The sequence below is a fragment of the Pogoniulus pusillus genome, chromosome 30, assembly GCF_015220805.1.
Source record: "Pogoniulus pusillus isolate bPogPus1 chromosome 30, bPogPus1.pri, whole genome shotgun sequence".
Lineage (NCBI taxonomy): Eukaryota > Metazoa > Chordata > Aves > Piciformes > Lybiidae > Pogoniulus > Pogoniulus pusillus.
Window position 1 is genome coordinate 9067642 of NC_087293.1, and position 20600 is coordinate 9088241.

Genomic DNA, 20600 nt, shown 5'->3' on the forward strand with positions numbered 1-20600 from the left:
CTGCCTTTGTTCCCTAACCATGAAACAGCAATGGCATCAGAGTCTGGCTCACAGGGGTACCTGAGGAGAGAAATATCACTGCCATGCAGGAACAGCTCAGTTAAAACAATTCATAAGAGCAAATCAATCTCAGTATCCACAGCCAGGTCCCAACAGGATTTTTCCATCATCCTGTCAGAAAACTGAAATGTTCCTTCCACAATCATTAAAAATTAGGTTATGTTCTTTAAGAAGCTTGCTTTTCGTACTGGTATCCACAGAGATCCTGGTGTTCAAATAGATTTTCCCAAACTGGTCTATTATATGTGTTATTCTAATGGAGAACTCAATATTTTCATTTTTACTTGCAAAACCATATTTACATCAAACTTTGCTTTGATTTTATAGACTCTAACACTATTTTTAGGGTTATATTATTCACCAAGGCTTAAAGCCAGTGCAGTCATCTTGGTAAGTCAGACTTTATGGCTATTTTCACGAGATCAGATGTAACATCAGTCCAGGCTTTCGGAAGGAAATGGCTTTCAGGCCTGCCAGTTAATTTGTGAAAGGATACTGCAAGGATAGTCTCTCCTCATTGTGCATTTCTGCCCTAATAAAACTACACTGTGTTCTAATACTTTAATGTCTGGAAGGGTTTTAATATCTCTTCCCCCTTGTCTTAGTGTTTTAGGTAAAGAACCAGACATACATTTTAAACAGGAAAGACAATAACTTAAAAGCATGGTGATATTTTTTGAGTGCTTCCAGCTGATCTGTTGGTCTGTACTTTGAAGACTGGCTTTATTTATTGTCCATGCAGTGTTTTAAAAGTCTTTTATTGCTTCTACAGCAATAAATAAGCAGAGATGTTTGGAGCAAAGGAGGCTTGATGGGGATGTTTTGAGGGTTGTGTCCTGCAATGTGCTCTGCCTACTGAGATTTTCGTCATAAATCCTGGTGATATAATTTTGTTCCCCAGAGATGTTCTTCTGCAGATCATGAAGTTTGTCACCAACATTAGTTGTCTTCAGGATCCTAGTGAGAAGTCTATCAACATGGAAGTTCCAGCATAGAAAACCAACGTGATGGAGGGAGGGTGACTTGCACACAGACTGTAAAGCATCAGTAATGAACACAGGTTTCCTTGAGTGATTCCTCCAGAAGCAATCACAGATGGGTTGGTTCTAGTCTCCTAGGTGCTGTTTTTTTCCCTTTTGCAGCATATTCTGTTTTCTAAGATCTTCCACTTCTTTTCCCCCAGGCAGTAGATTTGCACTGATGGTTCCAACCTCCTTGACAGTACGCTTGCAGGTTAGACTTGGCATGCACCCTTGTGAACCACCACCAGCTGGAGCACACCTCTGTTGCCCCACACCCAGATCTCCTACCTTGGCAAGCCCTTCAATCTAGACACCTGACCATTCTTTGGAGAGTGTTTCATTCTCCAGCTTTTCCTTAATGTTCTTTCCATAGTGTCTAAGTCAAGCTGAAGATCTGGAGAAATTCATAGGCCTATGTGATTAGCTGTACCAGTCAAAATTGTTACAGCCTGAGCTGTTGTTTTCACATCTATTCCAAAAAGCAAAGCTGTGTTTCCTTCAGAACCTATCATGTTACTCCAAATAGCCACATCCTTTCAAAACATGCTCCTGGGCTGTTCATACCCTCCTCTGGAAACCACTGTGTTCAACTGCTATTTTTCATGGTCATATACAATTATCTGCTTCCCAGTTGCTCCTTCTTGCTCACAGCTGCTGACTTCTTCCACAGCAGGAAAGTGACCAGAAGCTTCATCTTTCCTATACATCACCTGCAAGACAGACATGGAACCCTACTGAGATAGGAGAGCTGCTGTCCTGTCAGGAACATCTGCAGAGAAGAATCACGCCTCCAAGGAGACCCATCTATATCATTCTCCTGCAGCAGATGACATGTTTAAGGATGAGGATCAAGGCTGAAGGGATTCCAAGGCTACATTTCACCCTATCCAAAAGGTACTCACAGGATCTTGGATAAAGTTTTGAATCTCCCTGTCACATATCACCTTCTGAAATGCAATGAGTGCTTCTGCCTTTAGTCCTTCTGCCTTCAGGGGCTGTCAACACTTCAGTGTGGAGAACAAACAAGCCCCAGTTGTGTTTGGGCTTGGCATCACATTAGAATTTATTTAAAACAGAATTAGAAATGTGAGTCTTACAGAGTCATAAATACACCTTTGGACTCCATTCTTCTTCACTTGAGGCACAAATCAAGGAATGTAATCAAGTATTACAATCCTCTGCTACAAGGACAGGCTACAAGAGCTGGGGCTCTTCAGCCTAGAGAAGAGAAGGCTTTGAGGAGGCTTTACAGTAGCCTTCCAGCATCTGAAGGGGGCCTGCAGGAAGGCTGGGGAGGGACTATTTACAAGGTCTTGTAATGTCAGGACAAGGGGTGATGAGTTTAAACTGGAAGAGAGGATATTCAAACTAGATGTTAGGAAAGGGTTCTTTCCAGTGAGGGTGGTGAGACACTGGAACAAGTTGCCCAGGGAGGCTGCGGATGCTCTCTCTCTGGAAGTGTTCAAGGCCAGGTCAGATGAGGCCTTGAGAAACCTTTTATAGTGGGAAGTGTCCCTGCCTATGGCACAGGATTGGAATTGGATGATTCTTGAGGTCCCTTCCAACCCAAACCATTGTATGATTCTATGATTCTATTTGGTAGGAACAGTAAGAAATGCACAGTCAACAGTATTGAGTTGATACCATATTGAAAAAAAAACCCAGACCACTTCTAAATATTGCAAAAACTCATGGACTGGAAGCTTTAAAGCTTTCTTATAAATTATAGTGCTATTATAACACAGATTTATATTAATGTTTCTTTAGGGCTTCAAAAACTACCTGTCCTGAAATGAAACATGTGAAATTAATCTATTCCAATTCCTTTTGCATTCTTCCCTTTCCAAGCTGGAGACCTAACTTTCGTGTATCTGATCAAGTGCCAATAATGATAGTCTTTAAGCAAAAACTTAACCAAATTCCTGGCATGGTTTAGTTTTGAGATAACCAAGTGCAGATTTTCAGGGTGTTTCTGTAACTGATTTTGTATAGAGTGTATGTTTGTGAGACATATCTGTCATATGAGAGAAGATGGGGTCACTCAGAGTTTGAGTTTGTACCTGACTTACTGGTGTTGGTGTTTACTTCCCAGTTGTTTTCTTTCAGCTATGGGAAGATTATTGACAGTCTGTTAACAAGGACTGGGATGTGACAAACTTTATACCTGGATACAAGCACGTTCCTGTATCTTGCTTCTGGTAGAGAGGGAGGAGTCTTGAGCTGAACATTAGGGTGTGCATTAGTGTCCAAGAGTGTTATCTGCTGCTGTGTTTGGGCTTCTTGCCTCTTTGCAGGTAAAGGATTTCCATGCTCAGCACCATAGACAGACTCTCACATCAGCCCTGCCAGGCAGTCACGTGTTTCCTACCCACAAGGCACAGAGGTGATGCATCCATGCCAGGGCTAGAAATCCAAGTCCGGATCAGAGACTGGAACTGTTGTGATTTCTCTGTTATTACTGTATTGAAGCAGTCTCCAGAAACATGACTTACAGTTCTGGACTATTCCTCTACAAAAGCAGATAAAAATGATTGTTCTTATCCAAAAAGAAAACCCTTTCTCTCCATGTGCAGCTTGAGAGAGGGTGGTGCATGCCAGGTAGTATGGGAGAGAGAAAGTTCACATCCAGTGAGGAATCCTTATGGCACATACACCTTCACTGCACCACAGCAGCAGGAGGATTTTGCTCTGCTGTTCAGCCCTTCCCACAGTGACCTGGGCTCAGCAGTTTGGCTGGGTGCTGTATACTACTTGTCTTTGAAACAATGATTCACAAACTTCTTGAAGTCTCCAGCTAAGCCAGCAGGAGCACAGCTGTTTATACTTTTATCTTGTTGTTTTCTTTTTTCTGGGGGGTCAATCTTTAAATGCCTTGAGAAGTAGAGAGTAATGTAGGAGCCTTTCTGGTTCTGCACTTACTGGAACGGGTACAATCATTCATATTCTACCCAAAACTTAGTGAAATAAATAGCTGAATATTTTCTAGACAGCTGCCATGTCCAATCACACTTATTTGTGTTTAAATTTTGATGTATGGTTCCCATTTCTGGGAAGCCTTCATGCCAGCTAATGGACACAGCATTGCTTCAAAGCTGTGGACACAGGCAGAAATGCTGCTTGACATGAGTCTGATTCTGAAGCAAGGTAACCTTATTTAGAGTTAATTATGACCCCTTGAGAGGAGCTGGCTTAAGAAGCCCTGAGAATATTTACAAAATGGGGATGTGAGTCCAAGGGACATTTATTGGGCTTGAAATAAGCAATCTTTCTTCCTTTTTTCTTCTCTCTTTTTTTCCAGTTTGAGAGGAACAAGTATAATTGAATTGGCAAAGTGTTCGCTCTGACATTGATTTTTTACAACAACTTTACCTTTTAGACAAACTCTCACATGTTATTGATTTGAAAATTCATTGCAAACATTTTAAGATCTGGTTTCTGTCTGCTCTGGGGAAGAGAAAGAACAACATGCAAAATAGTACAGTGTAAAGTACAGGTCAGGAGAGAACAGTACATGTGACATTTTCCTGCTTTTAAACCCAATGTTCGGCTGTGTGCTTCCAGAGTTACAGAGTTCCTGCTGACTTATTCTCCCTGCAACTATGACAGTTATGACAGTGGCACAAACCACCTCTGAACTAATTTATATGTGTGCCCATGCCTACACAGAGCTCTATTGTCCAGATGTCAGACAGCTCTCTTAGGAGAAGGAAAAGAGCAAGTCATCTCTGAAAAATATTCTCTACCTTTTGGTTTTAATTAGTGGTGCTCAAATACACAAAGGCATTATGACTGTACCAACAGCAAGACCCCCACTGATTCTGGTGAGATCTGGACTGTGGCCTTGCACCAGAAGAAACCGCATCTGCACGGCAGCTATCTCTCCCTGGGGACTGAGAGCACTCAGCTGTTAGAGATCACAGAATCACAGAATGTTAGGGATTGGAAGAGACCTCAAAAGATCACCCAGCCCAACCCCCCTGCCAGAGCAGAATCACCTAGAATAGGTCACACAGGAACACATCCAGGCAGGTTTTGAATGTCCTCTCTGGGCAGCCTGCTCCAGTGCTCTGCCACCCTCACATGGGAAAGTTTTTCCTTATGTTCATGTGGAAACTTCTGTGGTCCAGCTTGCACCCATTGACCCTTGTCCTAGCAGTGGACATCACTGAGCCTGGCTCAGTGACACTTGCCCTTCACATCTTTATAAACATGAAAAAGGTCACTCCTCAGTCTCCTCTTCTGCAAGCTAAAGAGCCCCAGCTCCCTCAGCCTTTCCTCACAGGAGAGTTGTTCTACTCCTTTCATCATCTTTGTGGCTCTGTGCTGGACTCTTTCAAGCAGTTCCCTAAGGTCTTTCTTGAACTGGGGGGACCAGAACTGGACACAGTATTCTATATACAGCCTCACCAGGAGAGAGTGGAGGAGGAGAACCTCTGTTGACAGGTTTATGCTTTCCCTCTCTTGAGTATTTGTTGTCTGTGATGCCTTATTTGCCCTCTGTGTGTTTTTTTCCAGGCCATGTTAAAATGGTATGGGACTGGACACAGAGTTAATATGTACATTGGACAGATACTGTTTAGGTAGGCATTAGAATATTGCTTGCCTGAGTACTCTTCAGTAATTACTGAATCTGAATCATTTATTTTCTAAAACAAAACTTCCCCATGCAGTGAATCACTTGTGACTCTACCCTTGCAATGGAGACCTCAGGACACACCAACTCAGAGACTCTGCAACCTATTCTGTCCTTTCTAAGTAGCACAGTCCAGTCTCAGGTTCTCATTGCTTCCCTGTTCCTGATAATTGTGGTATCTCACAGCTCTGTTATCTTGTGATGACAATCAAGGGACAATGCAATCAGAAATGAGTCTTTGAGAATTGGAGAGGTATGATATTGTGAGGTAATTTCTCCAATAGGGAGCAAGAATTGATCAGCACATGTGGGTACTGGAATTGAAGGGGACACCTGGACTTGGAGAAGTGCCTTTCAGTCTACATATACAGACATGTGTAAGAGCAATGCCATGCAGTCTCTAGGCCTCTCAGGGGCCACATTCTTTGGTGTTTTATACATTCATCCTGATTTTATTCACATTCTGGAAAGCTGCCCCAGGAATGTCTAGTGTGATACTGTGACATCCATGTTGCCCACAGCACCCTTCAGCCAGCAAATCCCACCCCATTCCTGCACAAAGTCCTCTCTGTAGCTGCAGGCTCAGATGGGGCCTAGTCTCCCACAGTGCAGATGTTTGCTCACCCTGCGTCTGCATCCCTGTAAACGTGGCATACAGGCATGCTCTGCAGATTGTCAGACTGTGGGTGTGTGGACTCTACCTGCATCGTCCTTTCTGGTGGAAGAAAGACCCAGCAGATGGAAAAATCATCCCTGTCCTCCGTGGGGATTCTTCCTTTCCTCTGCTCCTTAGGCTCACTTGGGGAATAGGTGAAAGGGAGACCTGGTAGCCAATACTCAAGGCTGAGATGAAGCCAGGCCACATTTCCTGGATGGCCCTTTGCAGAGGAACATGGTGCACTGACCTGCCTCAGATGGCAGAGTCCTTAAGAAGTAACAGAGGAAAACAACAGAACATGGTCTGAGAAGAGACAGAGCAGTACAGCCTCCCTAATTCACAGCTGCCCAGAAGCCTAGGTCTAGAGGTCTGCAGTGTCTTTTTAAACCTGAATAGCTCTTCTCATTAGAGACCAAGGTAATTAATTGCATCAGCAAAGAATGACAGGCACTGCACCACATTGCTGGTAAAAGTTGCTGATGCCCAGAAGCAAAGATAATACTACATTCCCTCTGTTCTCCAGCCTCTCTCGAGACCTCACATCAGTAACAGCCCATCAGATCTCAACATTGTTTCCAAAAAATCCCCAAAAGCAGCTAAAACAGCATCTCTTTGGAGGTAACAAAAATAAATGGGACTCAAAAGAAAAGCAATTTACCTAAGAAATTCTGAGAGCTCCAAGCTTCAGCACATTGCAGATTTCTTGGGGTTGCTTTTTTCTCTTCTGCATTTTCTAGCTGGCAAGGGTTCAGTCCCTGTAGATGGGCCGTGATGGCGCACAGCTGCTTTTGTGGTTCAGGAAATAGCTGATTGAATCGATACTCAGCACAGCTGACTCGAGTAAACAAAAGAGGATCTGAAGGAAGCTTTGTTTTCCCCTAGATGGATGAGTCCACCTTCAGTGCTGCTGCCATCACCCTGGAGACAGTGGAGTGACACAAGGAGGGACGAGCGGCCAGTGTATTTCTTCTGGAATTGAGCTTGCAGGTAACTTTGGTCTTGTGAGAACATAGCTCTTAAGAAGAAGCAACCATTCTCTGCCCAACTCACTACAGTCAGTAACAGAAAGCTATCAGGTGGGGCCCTCTGCAGAGAAGTGGGACTGATCTACTGGGTAAATGCTTTCCTTCACTGGACTCCATGATCTCACCTGATGATTGTGTGGAGCAATGTGAGAACAAAGCATAAGCTTTGGTTCAAACCTGCCCTCAAATCCTCAGTATAAATGAGCTGCAAAACTCCCATGGAGCCCCTGGATTTGGAGGTCACAGGCCTGTGTTTCTCTACGCCAACCTTTTGGCCACAATGCAACTGTAAAAATCCTCTGTGGGGACAGGTGAAAAAAAAGTCCAAATCACTCTTTGCAATAATAGGGCAGCCAGAGAGTGGTACCTGAAGAGCTGGTGGGAGTGAATGATGGTCTTGACCTGTCAGGATGATCCTCTGGATGGGCAAAAGGCTCCAAGCACCAATTTACTGTTCCCTCTCTTTGCCAGGTGTGTGTGTGAGATCCCCACAGAGCAACTGGATGGCTGTAACCATTCGAGCAACTCGTCTTTAAGCTAATAATTGAAGGTAAGACACAGGCCTTTAAAAGCTATCACAGTTTGATTTGTTGTCTTTGTTCCCCTTGTTCAGACCATACACAGAAGGCTTTCAGGCCCCTGTGTTCTTTCAAAGCCTGTATTGATCACAGCTGTGAAGTTACCATCGTAGAAGAGGGGTTTTTTCTCAGGCAGTGGGGAAGTTATTTTCTTTGGCACCTCATTGTCACTTCATTTTCTTGGGAACTACTTAAGAGTGGGATCTGTTAGCTCTATGGCAAATCCCTTTATTTACATAAGGGGATAGCAGTTCTTGGTTTATCCCACTAAAACATTTCAGGAGCAGCCTGCAAACATAAATGCTGGTGCAAGTTTTGAGCTATCCCTAGGGCAGTTTCTCTCCCAGCTCTTACTGCTGCAGCCTGGATCACTTCCTACAGATGCAACCTGCACCTTGAATTTTATCTTCTGACCTTGCTGCAATCAGGTCACTATCTCACTAGTTTCTGGCAGGAGGAGCTTTTGGCTTACCCTTCGTTTAAAGCCTGTGTCTCCTGAAGGTACTTGACCATGTGCAGTTCATTTAAACACTTGAGTTTGAAGAGGAGTCCTTTCTTAGGTGTTGCTTTAAAGGCCCATCTTTAATAGCTGAAGTGCTTCTATGTGTTTAAGGGGTGACAGAGAGTATCTTGAGGTCCAGCAGAAGAGGAGCTGGTGTCCTGCAGCTGGTTCTGGCAAAAGTCCTGCTGGAATCTGTATTTCTTGGTACTAATCAGACTGAGCTGCCTTCACTCAGCTGTGCCAGCCCTAAAGACTGGACTTAACCAGAATCTATTTCTGCACTGTGAGAAGAGTTAATTGTGTTATGAAACATTGGCAGCTCTGGAAAAAATGGCCCTGACATTTTTTAAAAAGCAAAGCTGAGCCTGAGCAATATATTGGCAGAATGCAAGTGGGCAGTTTGTGTCACGTCTGAGGAAGCGTAAGACAGAGTTTGATGTCATTTAGTAGTACTTTCTTCTCTCCTATAACATACTTGGCTCTGGGAAGAGAGATGGGGAAAATACCTGACAGATTTGCACCAGGGAGAGCAGTGCTTACTTGGTAAATGAACTTACCAAAGAAAGGGTGAACAGTGTCCTCATGGTGGCTGGTTCTGTGGAGGTTAATTTTTGCTTCTTATGGCCTGCTGGCTACTGAGCTTGCTCTCTCTATCTTTGCTTGGAGCACCTGGCCCAGCATTAAGAAAATATATCTACTGTTAATGAAAAGTGAGTGACTACCAAGGAGGGACGAAGAAGGAGTTTTCCAAACTCTGGCAGTATTTCAGTGCGTGATCTGGAGCAAGCCAGGCTGCCTCCCTGCACTTCGATTGATTGCTCTTGACTGAAGTGGACTCTTAATGCCTGCCCACAGGGGCGTTAAAAAATGCACAGAGTATTTGTAAATTGAAATGCTCGAATGAAAGGCTCTGGTATGTGTAATCCTCGAGTATCATGTTAAGTAGGAAGGCAAACTGTCAGGGGAGTTCCTGGCGTTGCATGGAGCCTAGCCTGTCTCACTTACATAGATTTAATAAGCTCTGCTAGAACTGAAGAAAGGTCACATTTAAACATATTTATTTGAATTTACATAAGCATACATCAAAGAGGAAAAAAAAATCCAGGCTCTTGGTTTCTTCAGTCTAGTTTTTGATAGTTAATACTTCATCCCTTCCAGCATATCATAAAGTTCCTTTTCATGGTCTCAGAAGAACATAAGGCGTTGAGTGAAAGGAGCTGAGTTTGTCACTCTGGGTGACTGTCTGGAAGCTCAAGGTAGAGCTCAGTCTGAATTTCATTGGTTTTTCCATGTTCATGTTATGTCTAACTCTCCAGTAACCTTGGAAAGACAAATGACAAAGCCTAATGAAAAAAGAGTGCCTTACTTGGCCTTCCCTGGCAGGACTAAACAGTGAACTAGATGAAGGTAGAGGGAACTGCTGCTTTGGGAACAGGTGATCATTCAGTGGTCAGTGCAGGATTAACCTTGTCCCTTTGAATAGTGTTTTATGTTCTTGACATGTGTGAGAGCAGATGTGTGTTATGGAGCTGGGAGTTGTCAATGAGCAGGAGATGATGTGGGCTTCCAGGGAAGCTGGGCTGCCAAAGTGACACTAGAGCACACATTACCTGTTTGATCACCATCCCCAACAGCAGGCTGTTCAGTCCAGCAGCCCTGTCCTGATTGGATGTATAGCTAAAGCTTGCATGTTGGCCTGCCTTTATAAGGGCAGGAATTACCCTCCTTGGAAAGGAACATATGGGTCTCTTTCTTTCACTGGGAAATTACCACAGGCCAATAATTTAATCTCTCTGTGTCTCAGTTTCCCAGCTAATGAAATGGGGCTGATCCTCCTGCTTCCCTCTGCTTAAACAAAGCTTTATCCCTCCTGGAAGTGAGTATTATGCTCCAGGAACCAACCCTTAACACAGCCAGCTTGTATGTCTGGGGTGACATGGTCTCATCCAAAAAGCCAAGAGCAGCCCTTGGCAGTCGCAGTCGGAACTCAAAGGCCAGTCTGTGGTCAGAAACAAGAGCATGTTTTGTTAGTACAAGCTACAGCCAACTCTGCCAGCTGTTTCCACACTTCAGCAAGCATTTCCTACTCACATAGAGAAAATGGCTGATGGGAACTGAAGCAGATGCAGCCATCCCAGCTAACAATGAAGAGTTCCACCCCTAGAGAAGCTGAAAAAGACACTAGATGTCTCCAATGCAGTTTGTACCAAAGTGCCAGATGTTTAGCATCCCTTAAGTCATCTAACAGACTTTTGCAAGGCGATGGTACTCTTGAGGATCATGACTCTCCTGAAAAAGCATTAAAGTGAACTAATTTTAGCTTTGAATTATGAGATTTTTCTCCAACAGAAGGTGTCTCTGAGGACATGAGGGTAGATTTTTATTTCCAAAACGTTGCCTTTGTATATTTTTAACGGATCATCTGGATGAAGTTCTAATGGCTGGTAAAGACTGTCTGATTTATAGCAACAGCTGTTCACCTTTGTAGATGGGGAGATTCTTGGAGATACAAAACACATTTATGAACTTGATATTCCACACCGAGGGTTAGGTTTTCTTGCCTCATTACACAGGTGTAAATCCAAATAGGCTTCTGTGAAATCAGTGAAATTGCTCCATGAAAGGCATGGAAAGCAGAGTTGCAAGAAATGGCAGATCAGTTATTTCTTTCTCTGGCAGACTGAGTTTTAGAACCCACAGCAATTGGAAGTGATTAGGGTTGAGAAATGTAGCTAAGCAGTGATAGGGTTTTCCTGCTGTGCAATAGAGAAAATGCTGATTCTTGCATGATGCCTGGGGAGCCATTTCTGCATATGGCTATAAAAAATGGCAATCAGAGCACCCAAAATTAAGAAGTAGAAAATTGAAAGAATAATGACAGGGGAGATTCTTTGGGGTTTCTACCACTGAAACATTTCTTTAATGTTCAGTATTGAAGTCTGGGAAAATAGTTAACTGTTGTAGGTTGGGGGGGGGAAGAAAAAGGTAATTAAAACCTGCTTTCAGTCAGTTGTATCAGCAGAATTTTTTTCCTCTTCAGAAATTTTTTATTATTTTGTTTAGATTTTGCGGGGGGGGGGGGGAGGGGGGAGGAGAAAAGAAAAGAAAGGTTGAGAATTCTCCATGGCATTTTTTTGGTTTGGATGAGCAGATACATTTTGGGCTTTAAAAATAATAAATGTTTTAAAAAAAACTAAAAAAGAAGTTAAGTGCCTCCAGATCCTGCACAAGCTCTAACCCAATCTTATCACTGGGGATTTGCTTGTGCTTTCTTAAGACAAAGTGTTGATAGAGCAGTGTCCAAATGGGCAATCAATATGACTTTATTACTACCAAATCTACTGTATTTCATGCAGTCACAGTCTCTTCACTTCCAGCCACTCAGTGCACCTCTGTGATTTCCATAAAATGCTCTTAGAGTTGAGCTGTTGATTCCAGCTCTGAACTAAGATGCTGTGATGATTAAGTGTCCTCATTACTTCACTAAATGGGATAAATAACATTATTAATTCAGTGTGAAATTGTCTGGCTTGCTATGTTGAGCTTAATAGCCAGCAGTGTGCACTTGCAGCCCAGAAAACCAACCAGATCCTGGGCTGCATCAAGAGAAATGTGGGCAGCAGGTTGAGGGAGGTGATTCTCCCCCTCTGCTCTGGTGAGACCCCACCTGGAGTACTGCATCCAGTTCTGGAGCCCCTGTTACAAGACTGATGTGGATGTGCTGGAGCATGTCCGGAGAAGGGCCACTGGGATGATCAGAGGACTGGAGCACCTCTCCTATGAGGACAGACTGAGAGAGTTTAGGCTATTCAGTTTGGAGAAGAGGAGGCTCACAGGTAACCTTATTGTGGCCTTTCAGTATCTGAAGGGGGCCTACAAAAAAGCTGGGGAGGGACTTTACAGGGTATCAGGGAGTGACAAGTCTAGTGGGAATGGAGCAAAGCTGGAGATGGGTGGGTTCAGACTGGATGTGAGGAGGAAGTTCTTCAGCATGAGAGTGGTGAGACCCTCTGGGAATGGGTTGCCCAGGGAGGTGGTTGAGGCCCCATCCCTGGTGGTGTTTAAGACCAGTCTGGATGGGGCTTGGGCCAGCCTGATCTAGGGAAGGGTGTCCCTGCCCATGGCAGGAGGTTGGAACTAGATGATCCTTGTGGACCCTTCCAACCCTGACTGATTCTATGATTCTTCTATATATTATAATACAATGGAATTTTGCCTTCCCTTCATTTGCCTCTTCAGTCATCAGAGCATAATAGCTTTGCTCAAAACATCGTTACACCTGAAGTGCAGAGGAAATTCCCCACTAAAACTGAGACAGGGATTAGACATGAGCAAGTGTTCTGGGTTCCTGTTCTGCTCACAGGTCTCTGGACCATGTCAGGAGTATAGATGTGGACCATACTGACGTCATATCATAACTGTAGTAACTCAAGCTTGCTCCTGAGTGCATGTAAACTTTTGTGGTTCACTAAGCTGGTAATGGCCACATAGTCCTGAGTATCTTGAAGAAGAAGGACAAAAGGTGTCTGAACACCATTGGCATTGATGTAAACTCCCAGAGGAGCTGCTGGAGGTAATGCTGGTGCTTTGGATGGGTAGTTGCCTGGCCCAGTCATGATGCACAATCAAAAAGTGGAGTTCAATCAGAGACCTGAGATTCTTCCCAAATGAAAATCAATGAGATTAATTCACCCTCTTATCTTTTAAGCAGTCTGGATACAAAGCAAGTTGTTCAGAGCTGGCTACTGAGTGCCAAATCCTGCATCTTTATTCATCTAAAATATTCCAGCATAATAAAAAGGCAGGTCAGGATTATTCTCTTATTTGTCTAGTTTAGATCTTAAACTCATGAGGATAGAGGCTGCCTTGCAATGCCTGATACTGAGGCCTTAATGTTGATCCAACCCACTCAGTGCAGAGATAATGAAATGAGATCTTTGCAGTAATTTTGTCTTGTTCTGTAATCCTGAGCAGTCATCTTGTGTAAAGTTTCAGAGATCTGGCTCACAAAGTACCTGATGATGGAGTTTTTTAGCAAATTTTACTGCTGGTTTCTTGCTGTTAGCAGAGAGCAAATATGAATGCATGTATATGTGGAAAACACAGTCTGCATCACCTGGCAAATTTATGCTCAAACTTCTGATCCAATCCAAAGATAAAAACAGGCTGATTTTTATGTTCTCTCTGGCTAGTCACAAGCATTTTATTGGAAAGGTTCAGAATTCCATCTACAATCAGTGAGTTTTTAAAAATGCCAGGAAATTATTTTCAGAGCTGACCTGGATTTGCACAGAACTAGTACTGCAAAGGCAAAAACATCTGGAAATGTAAGTGGGAAGAGAACAGAGAAGGCTCCTCAAGGGGACTTTGCCTTTAAAACAGGAGAAGAGTGAGATATTGTTGCTTCAAATATCTGATTAAGAAAGAAGGAAAGCATGAACCTGGAAACTGGCAAGACAGCAAGGTCAAGTGTCTGCTGGCATTATTAGTATGATCCCAAACACTGGGCCCATTGCAAAAACAATTTTGCCACTGGTTGTCCTGGGACTAGTTTGTGATGTGTGAATTCTCATGTGCCAAAACACAACTGATTTGCTCTTCTCTGCTGGACATCCATGTCTTTGCTCTCAGTATAAGAGGGCTACATTGCATGAGGTCCTGCTCCTGTTCAGAATTGCCTCCCTGTATCCAGATGCTGGTTTTGCTATGTCCCAATCAACTTATCTTTCATAGGTGCAGAAGCTACAAGTCCCTGGAGTGGCAATTTGGTGAGAGCTCTTCTAGCTTTAAGGTTGCATTATAAGAATTGGTACAGTGCTTTTGTCAGCATAGTCATCTCTACCAAAAGCTAGGCAAGTGAAAACCCCAGGCCAGCTGGGCTCAAGAAGCTTATCATACCTGCAAGACTACACAGCAGGGAGGGAAACACAGGATGAACTGAAACTGAGATTGTGCTTTGAAGACTTTCTTATGTAGTAAAAGCTTTCTGGTCTACTTGGAGGGCAGGACACTGTACCACTGCATTTGCCTCTAGTACATTCTGACTTTATCCTTTTGAGGAACAGCAAAAGCCAGGTTACTTTGGGTCTCTCTCAGAGCATCTCTAGGACACGTGAGGCTCTTTAACACCACACAAGCAGCTTTTTTGCAGTTTACTGCTTAACAGTCTGTGCATGTGACAAGATAATTATCGGTCTATGGTGCCACTGGGTTCCTAGGCCATTTTATGAGCCACAGGAATTAAAAGCTCTGTGCCACACAGGTCACTGGAGCCCAGTTGGTTGTGTCCGCTGCCTAGCTCAAATAACAGCAAGAACAGATGACATTCCAGTGGAAACTTCTTTACAAGGAAATACTTCGGATTCCAGATGTCTGGGATTTTTATGCATGTTTGTAAAGTTGAAATGTTCCTTTAGGACTTGGTCAGTGTAGTTATCACTGCTAGACCTTTGCTTTTAAACTTTAAATTACTTATTACCATTACACTTATTACTATGTACCAGTACATAAAGGATGGCCCCCAGGAGAATGGGAAAAACAAGGGGCAATGAGTTCAAGTTACTCCTAGGTTCTGATTGGAATCCAGAAGAAAAGTTTTCACAATGAGAAGAGTTAGATATTGGAATAATCTCCATAAAGGAGTGGATTCCCTTGCATTGGACAGTTTGAAGACTTAGCTGGATAGGGTGCTGGGCCATCTCATTTAAATTACGCTATTACCTAGAAAGGTTGGACCAGATGATTGTTGGGGTCCGTTCCAGCCTGACACTCTGACATTCTGTGATTTGTGATTTGAATTCTTGTGACTGCTGTGTGACTTGTGTGCTACTTGGTCGATCTCTACACTGGAGCCCAGAAGCCCTTGCCAATGACAGAAGCAACAGAACTTGCAGCAAGTCAATCTCACAACAAATTGGTAGCAGTTTAAGTGATTTGTGTGCCACTATTAACCAGGTGACAGAGTCAGTATTTCAATTCCTCCTGCTTGCCATTTGAATCATAGCTTATAACAGTGAAAAACGTGACTGTTTTGTCTCTGAGATGCTTAGGAAAAGGAGTTATCTGTATGCTTGCTAATTGGGAAAGGTATTTTATGTGGCTCCCTGCACTTGCTGTCCTTATTACATGGATTATTCCACTCTAGATTTGAGAGCATCCTCTGAGCAATGAGTCATAACACACATGAGACTTCCCTGGGGAGTCAGAGAGAGACAGGCTTATCCAGAGCATCAGCAATGCCTTTCTTTTTCCACAAAGTGAAGATCCATGGGGGCATCCTGCCTCTCTGCAAGGAAAGAGCTTTGCCTTCTAGGATCAGCAACCTAAAGACATATTTAGGTTTTGATCTATTTGCATGAGAAATCTCAGTTCTTTCTGCAGACTCAGACCCATTTTTGCCTTAAAACCATGACTGGTACTCTTCTACATGACCCAAAGCTTCAGTGTCCACATGAGGAGATACTGTTCTGTCTTCTTTGCTTGTCAAAGGTACTAACATCCAACTTTTACATTTGATTGCTTTGACAGGAGCTGTGAATCTAGCCTGCTGGTCTTTCAAGTGATGCATAGCACAGAGTCTGAGGGACTAGAGAAACTGGAGCAGCATTAGAGCCCAGGTATCCTTTCTCTTGGTTTACCACATTTGCAATGCACAGCAGCCAGACATGACTTCTCCCCACAAAGACTCAGAGCATTAGCACAAACACATCAGTAAGCCTCCTTCCTTGCTCAGCATTTTGAAAGTGTCCCAAATACTCAGCAAATTAGCCCTGCCTGCACCCAAAAGGAGGTAGTTCAGGCTTCATCACATGTTCAGCCTTTGCCTTTGCTCTTTTCTTCTGCCTTCGCATGCTCTGTTGGGCTAATTAAGCTGCCCAATTACCACTCACTCGGTGCCATTCTCTTGGGCTGGGGGGACAGTAAGATCAGGAGAGTGGTTCTTTTGTGAGGGAGCTGGAGTGCAAAATAAACAGCCCTTAACCCCTACCAGCAGCATCCAGGAAGACTTCTCTCTCCACAGGGGCTGCTCTGCTCTCTTTACCCACCCTCTGACATGATCCTATATTCAGGCACTTAAGAAGAAGGAAAAAAGAAACAAAACTGAAAGCTGCTATTTTTAAACTCTGCCTTTGGCTCTCTTTGCAGCACTCTGCTTTTCTCCTTGTGATTCAAACAGTGTTCTTTTGAGAACTAGGCACCAGGGCCCTGTGGTTTCCTGGTACTTGGAACATAAAATCTCCTAATTCTTCTCTCACAGCAAGCTTCAGAGGCTGGGGTGTGATTGATATTTTCTATCGCTTCATTAATAGTCACGGCACAGTAGTTTCCTAATCTGTTTTTGCACTGCTTTTTAGTTTGAATAATTTGTCTTCCAAATTGTCTCAGTCCTCCCTGCCACAAAGCAAATGCTGTTTGCACCACTTCTGCCTTTTAACCAGTGGGTTGGGACCTTCAGGACCCGTTGAGGCAGAGCTGAGAGCTGGGAAGCTGAGGGATCAGCCTCAAGGACCTTCCTCGTGCTTGTTTTAACAAGCTTGGCAACTATACTGAGGGTATGTCCCAGAGTGATCTGTTGCTGGGATAATTTGAGAGGAAAGTCTCCTATTGCTCTGCTGGTTGATGCCAATGTAGGTGTTGTGATGCTGTCTGCAAGTGCAGAAGGTAAAAGATAAGCCATGTCCCAGAGAATCTGCAATGTGTGCAGGGAAGAGAAGTGAAGGCAGAAGGTACTTGAGTCTTAAACAGCATTACGGCAGGGTTCAGTCATTGGTACAGGCCACCTCTGCTGCCCAGCCCCACCAGTAAATTAGGGAAGCTGACCATGTGTGGAGGTGATGAGTGGGTCTGGAAGATGCTGTAGATCCTGAGGGAAAAGCAGGGCATTAAAGGCTAGTTCACTTCTCTGGAAGGAAGGTCATTTGTGAGAAGTCTGATGGCCGTGCTTAGAGCTGCTCAGCAATTTTGAGCATGTAGCAGACCTCTCTGCACCGCTGTGTCAGGCCCTGCTGTTTGTTCCTTTTGGCTCATGTGGTCTTTAAGCAGCATTTTCCACTCTCACATGTGAAATGCATTTGTCTCAGCTGGTAGCCCACAGTGGTAGTTCCCCTGCAGGCTGAGGGCTGTCTCTCATATGTGCAAGTGGATAGCAGTCAGTACATGTGTGTGCATTTCATACAGACAAACAGTGCATCACAACAGCTGCAGCCCTCTGGGTGTGGGGCTGTAATGGCCCAATTCAAGTGAAACAAAAATGCTGGAGCCTTCTTGGGAAAGGAGCTCACTGCTGTCACTGTGCATGGTCAGAAAACTTGTGCCACAGACAGTTTTCCTAGCTTCCTGTCCATCCTTCTCCAAACTGGACCTGCTTCAGAGACCTCTGTGACTAAGAGAACCCCACCTCTCCGTGGAGAGCAATGGCATTAATCTGCTCAGCGACCGGAGTGGAGAATTTGTAGCATTTCAACTGCTTCTCCACGCCCTTTACACACCTCCACCTATCAACTCTAGTCCAGGGAATTATCAGTTTAAAAGCAGGATATTAGACCTACTTCTGTTGCTAAATGAGGTGTTCAAGGCACAGGAACTAAGCAAATTTCCTGGCAGAAAAAACAGGCCAGGGAAAACCTGGGATGTCCCCTGTTGACCATGCCCTTCCCCACTACATCTTTAGGCATAAAGCTATCTCAGATAAGGCAGAAAATGCAGGAGAAAGCATTTGCCAAGAGACTCGGGTATAAGCACATGGGATGAAGGGAAACAGGGACAAGGGCTAGCTGTTGTGAGCCAGCTCCTCGCTACTGCACTGTTCAAGCTACGTCTCCTCATTGCCTTGTAAACACCTGGGGCCTTTACCTGTAAATGAGCTGGCTTTCCCAGGTTAACCAACTCCCTGTACAGCTCTCTGGCATGTCTGCAATAACCTTGGACTCACTGTAAATTGCTTTTTCATTCAACCCAAGTTAGAAAAAGGCAGACAGGCTGTAGTCTAAACACCCCAAGAGTCTGTATTTGCTTTGTTCCCTATGTGTTCCAGCACATTCTGCTCCCCTATGATTTTAAACAATGTGTCTTTGTGCTTATCTTCTGGGTTTGGCAAAGCCATTTTTACCTCTTATTTTTTGTCTCAACAGGAGAAATTGCTGTCTAAGTGATCCTTTGTGGACTTCCGACCAAAACCATCAAGTGCAGCATATGGTAAGTCACTCAGCGTTTTATAAACTCAGCCCCTCAACTGCAGCTATTTATGGGTGGAAACTGGCATGTCAGGAGTTTCTTTTTGGTTACAAGGGTAATGAATCCTGGCTTATATTATTATGACATCTCAGTTTGGGTTTCTCCAGACCTTCCTTATATTATAATGCCTTTGACTTTACGTTTGTTGCTTCTACCGCCTGCCACAGCAGCTTAGCACTGTGGTGTGTCAGCAAGGGAAGAATCTCAGCCACACTCCCCTTGCTCCAAAAAACACAGGGGAAGGTTTGTACCCTGATGTTACACGTGGCAACAATGTGTGAAGACATGGGTTTGCATGATCCTATCTGTCATTGCACTGATGTATCCATTCTCAGTCATGTCATCCTCTGAAGAAAAAAAGGAGTGAGACAGTAGATAAATGACCATGAGTTGTGGGATGGCTTTGTTTAAGTTCTCTTGACTCTAGCTGTCAGCAGTTGACTGATGCCTGCAGCAGGGACTAGTTGGGACTCACTGCAGCCTCAGCAAGTTTGAGGGATACGCTCTGCAGTGGTGGAGAGAAACTCTGCTGGCAACTTTCATGCTACTGAAGACAGCAGGACCACCTTTGGTACACCAGCTGCAATTATACATCTTTCAGCCTGTGTTGTTACTCTGTGTTGGGTGGTTGTGCCACCACTGGTACTCAGCACTGGTCAGGCCACACCTTGAGTCCTATGTCCAGCTCTGTGCCCCTTAACCCAAGAGAGAAGTTGAGATACTGGAATGTGTCCAGAGAAGGGCAATGAAGCTGGTGAGAAGCCTGGGGCACAGCCCTGTAAGGAGAGGCTGAGGGAGCTGGGGGTGTGCAGCCTGGAGAAGAGGAGGCTCAGGAGTGACCTCATTGCTCTCTACAACTACCTGAAGGGAGGCTGGAGCCAGGTGGGGTTGGTCTCTTCTCCCAGGCAACCAGCAACAGAACAAGGGGACACAGTCTCAAGTTGTGCCAGGGGAGGTCTAGGCTGGATGTTAGGAGGAAGTTGTTGGCAGAGAGAGTGATTGACATTGGAATGGGCTGCCCAAGGAGGTGGTGGAGTCACCATCCCTGGAGGTGTTCAAAAATTGACTGGATGAGGCACTTAGTGCCATGGTCTAGTTGTCTGGACAGGGCTGGGTGATAGGTTGGACTGGATGATCTTGGAGGTCTCTTGGTTGATTCTATTCTATTCATTTAGGGCACTTGTGTGCCCTAATTCAAACAGCTTTAGGAGGTGTTGTTTGGATCATATGAATTTCCTCTGTGTAACTACTTCTGGTATCTCAAAAATGGTTGTCATGTCTTGCAGGGGTCACTTACAAATTGGGTTGACTCTCTGATAGGTGAAGTAGTGCCTGTGCTTAAGACAGTGACCCATCTCTCCCTTAAGAAAGTGCTTCCTGGCCACATTTGCACTCCCATTGACAAAAGAGAACCCCAGCCTGTCCCCAGCTCTTCATCCAGCACCTCCTGCTAGCACAGAATGCACCATGCATGTTATGCAAATGGTTTTCATTACTTCCAGACACAAGCTCATCCAGAGTTTCCTTTCTAGTTAATGCAGCCCATCTGTAGTTTAAAAAAGCGATGTTCAGCTCTCTTGCTTTTGGATTTTGTGTAGTGCTGCACTCAGGCAGCCGTTGTAGATGCATTGCTCTCACTTTGCACCTGTTTTTTCCAAAATCTGAAGTTTGGAGTCTCTTAGCTATACTAAGATGTGCCTGATTTCTCCAGGATCTTTATTTTGGGTGCAGGGAGAAAGAGTGAGTATAAGAGGTTCAAGGGGAATGAGTAAGATGGAGCAGAACAGTCTATACAAGTAGCAGTGTGGCTTGGAGCTCACCTGACTCCAAGGGCCAACTGCTACAAGGAGACATGAGAAATTCTGGAACAGGTGAAGTGAAGGAGGCTC

General features: G+C 44.3%; 2 long non-coding RNA genes across 4 annotated transcripts in view; one reads left to right on the plus strand and one right to left on the minus strand.

Annotated features, from left to right (window-relative positions):
• Positions 1 to 442: 442 nt before the first annotated feature.
• LOC135188818 (uncharacterized) lies at positions 443 to 7575 on the minus strand. Its single transcript, XR_010307865.1, has 2 exons — positions 7032 to 7575; positions 443 to 1792 (listed from the first exon to the last, which is right to left on the minus strand). It is a non-coding gene; the product is annotated as an uncharacterized LOC135188818 (long non-coding RNA).
• LOC135188817 (uncharacterized) overlaps positions 7261 to 20600 on the plus strand; it is a 40209-nt gene continuing 26869 nt past the window's right edge. For all 3 annotated transcript variants that reach the window (XR_010307864.1, XR_010307862.1, XR_010307863.1), the window contains exons 1-4: positions 7261 to 7360; positions 7870 to 7948; positions 16006 to 16094; positions 18609 to 18672. This is a non-coding gene — a long non-coding RNA (uncharacterized LOC135188817). The remainder of the gene's footprint in view (positions 7361 to 7869; positions 7949 to 16005; positions 16095 to 18608; positions 18673 to 20600) is intronic.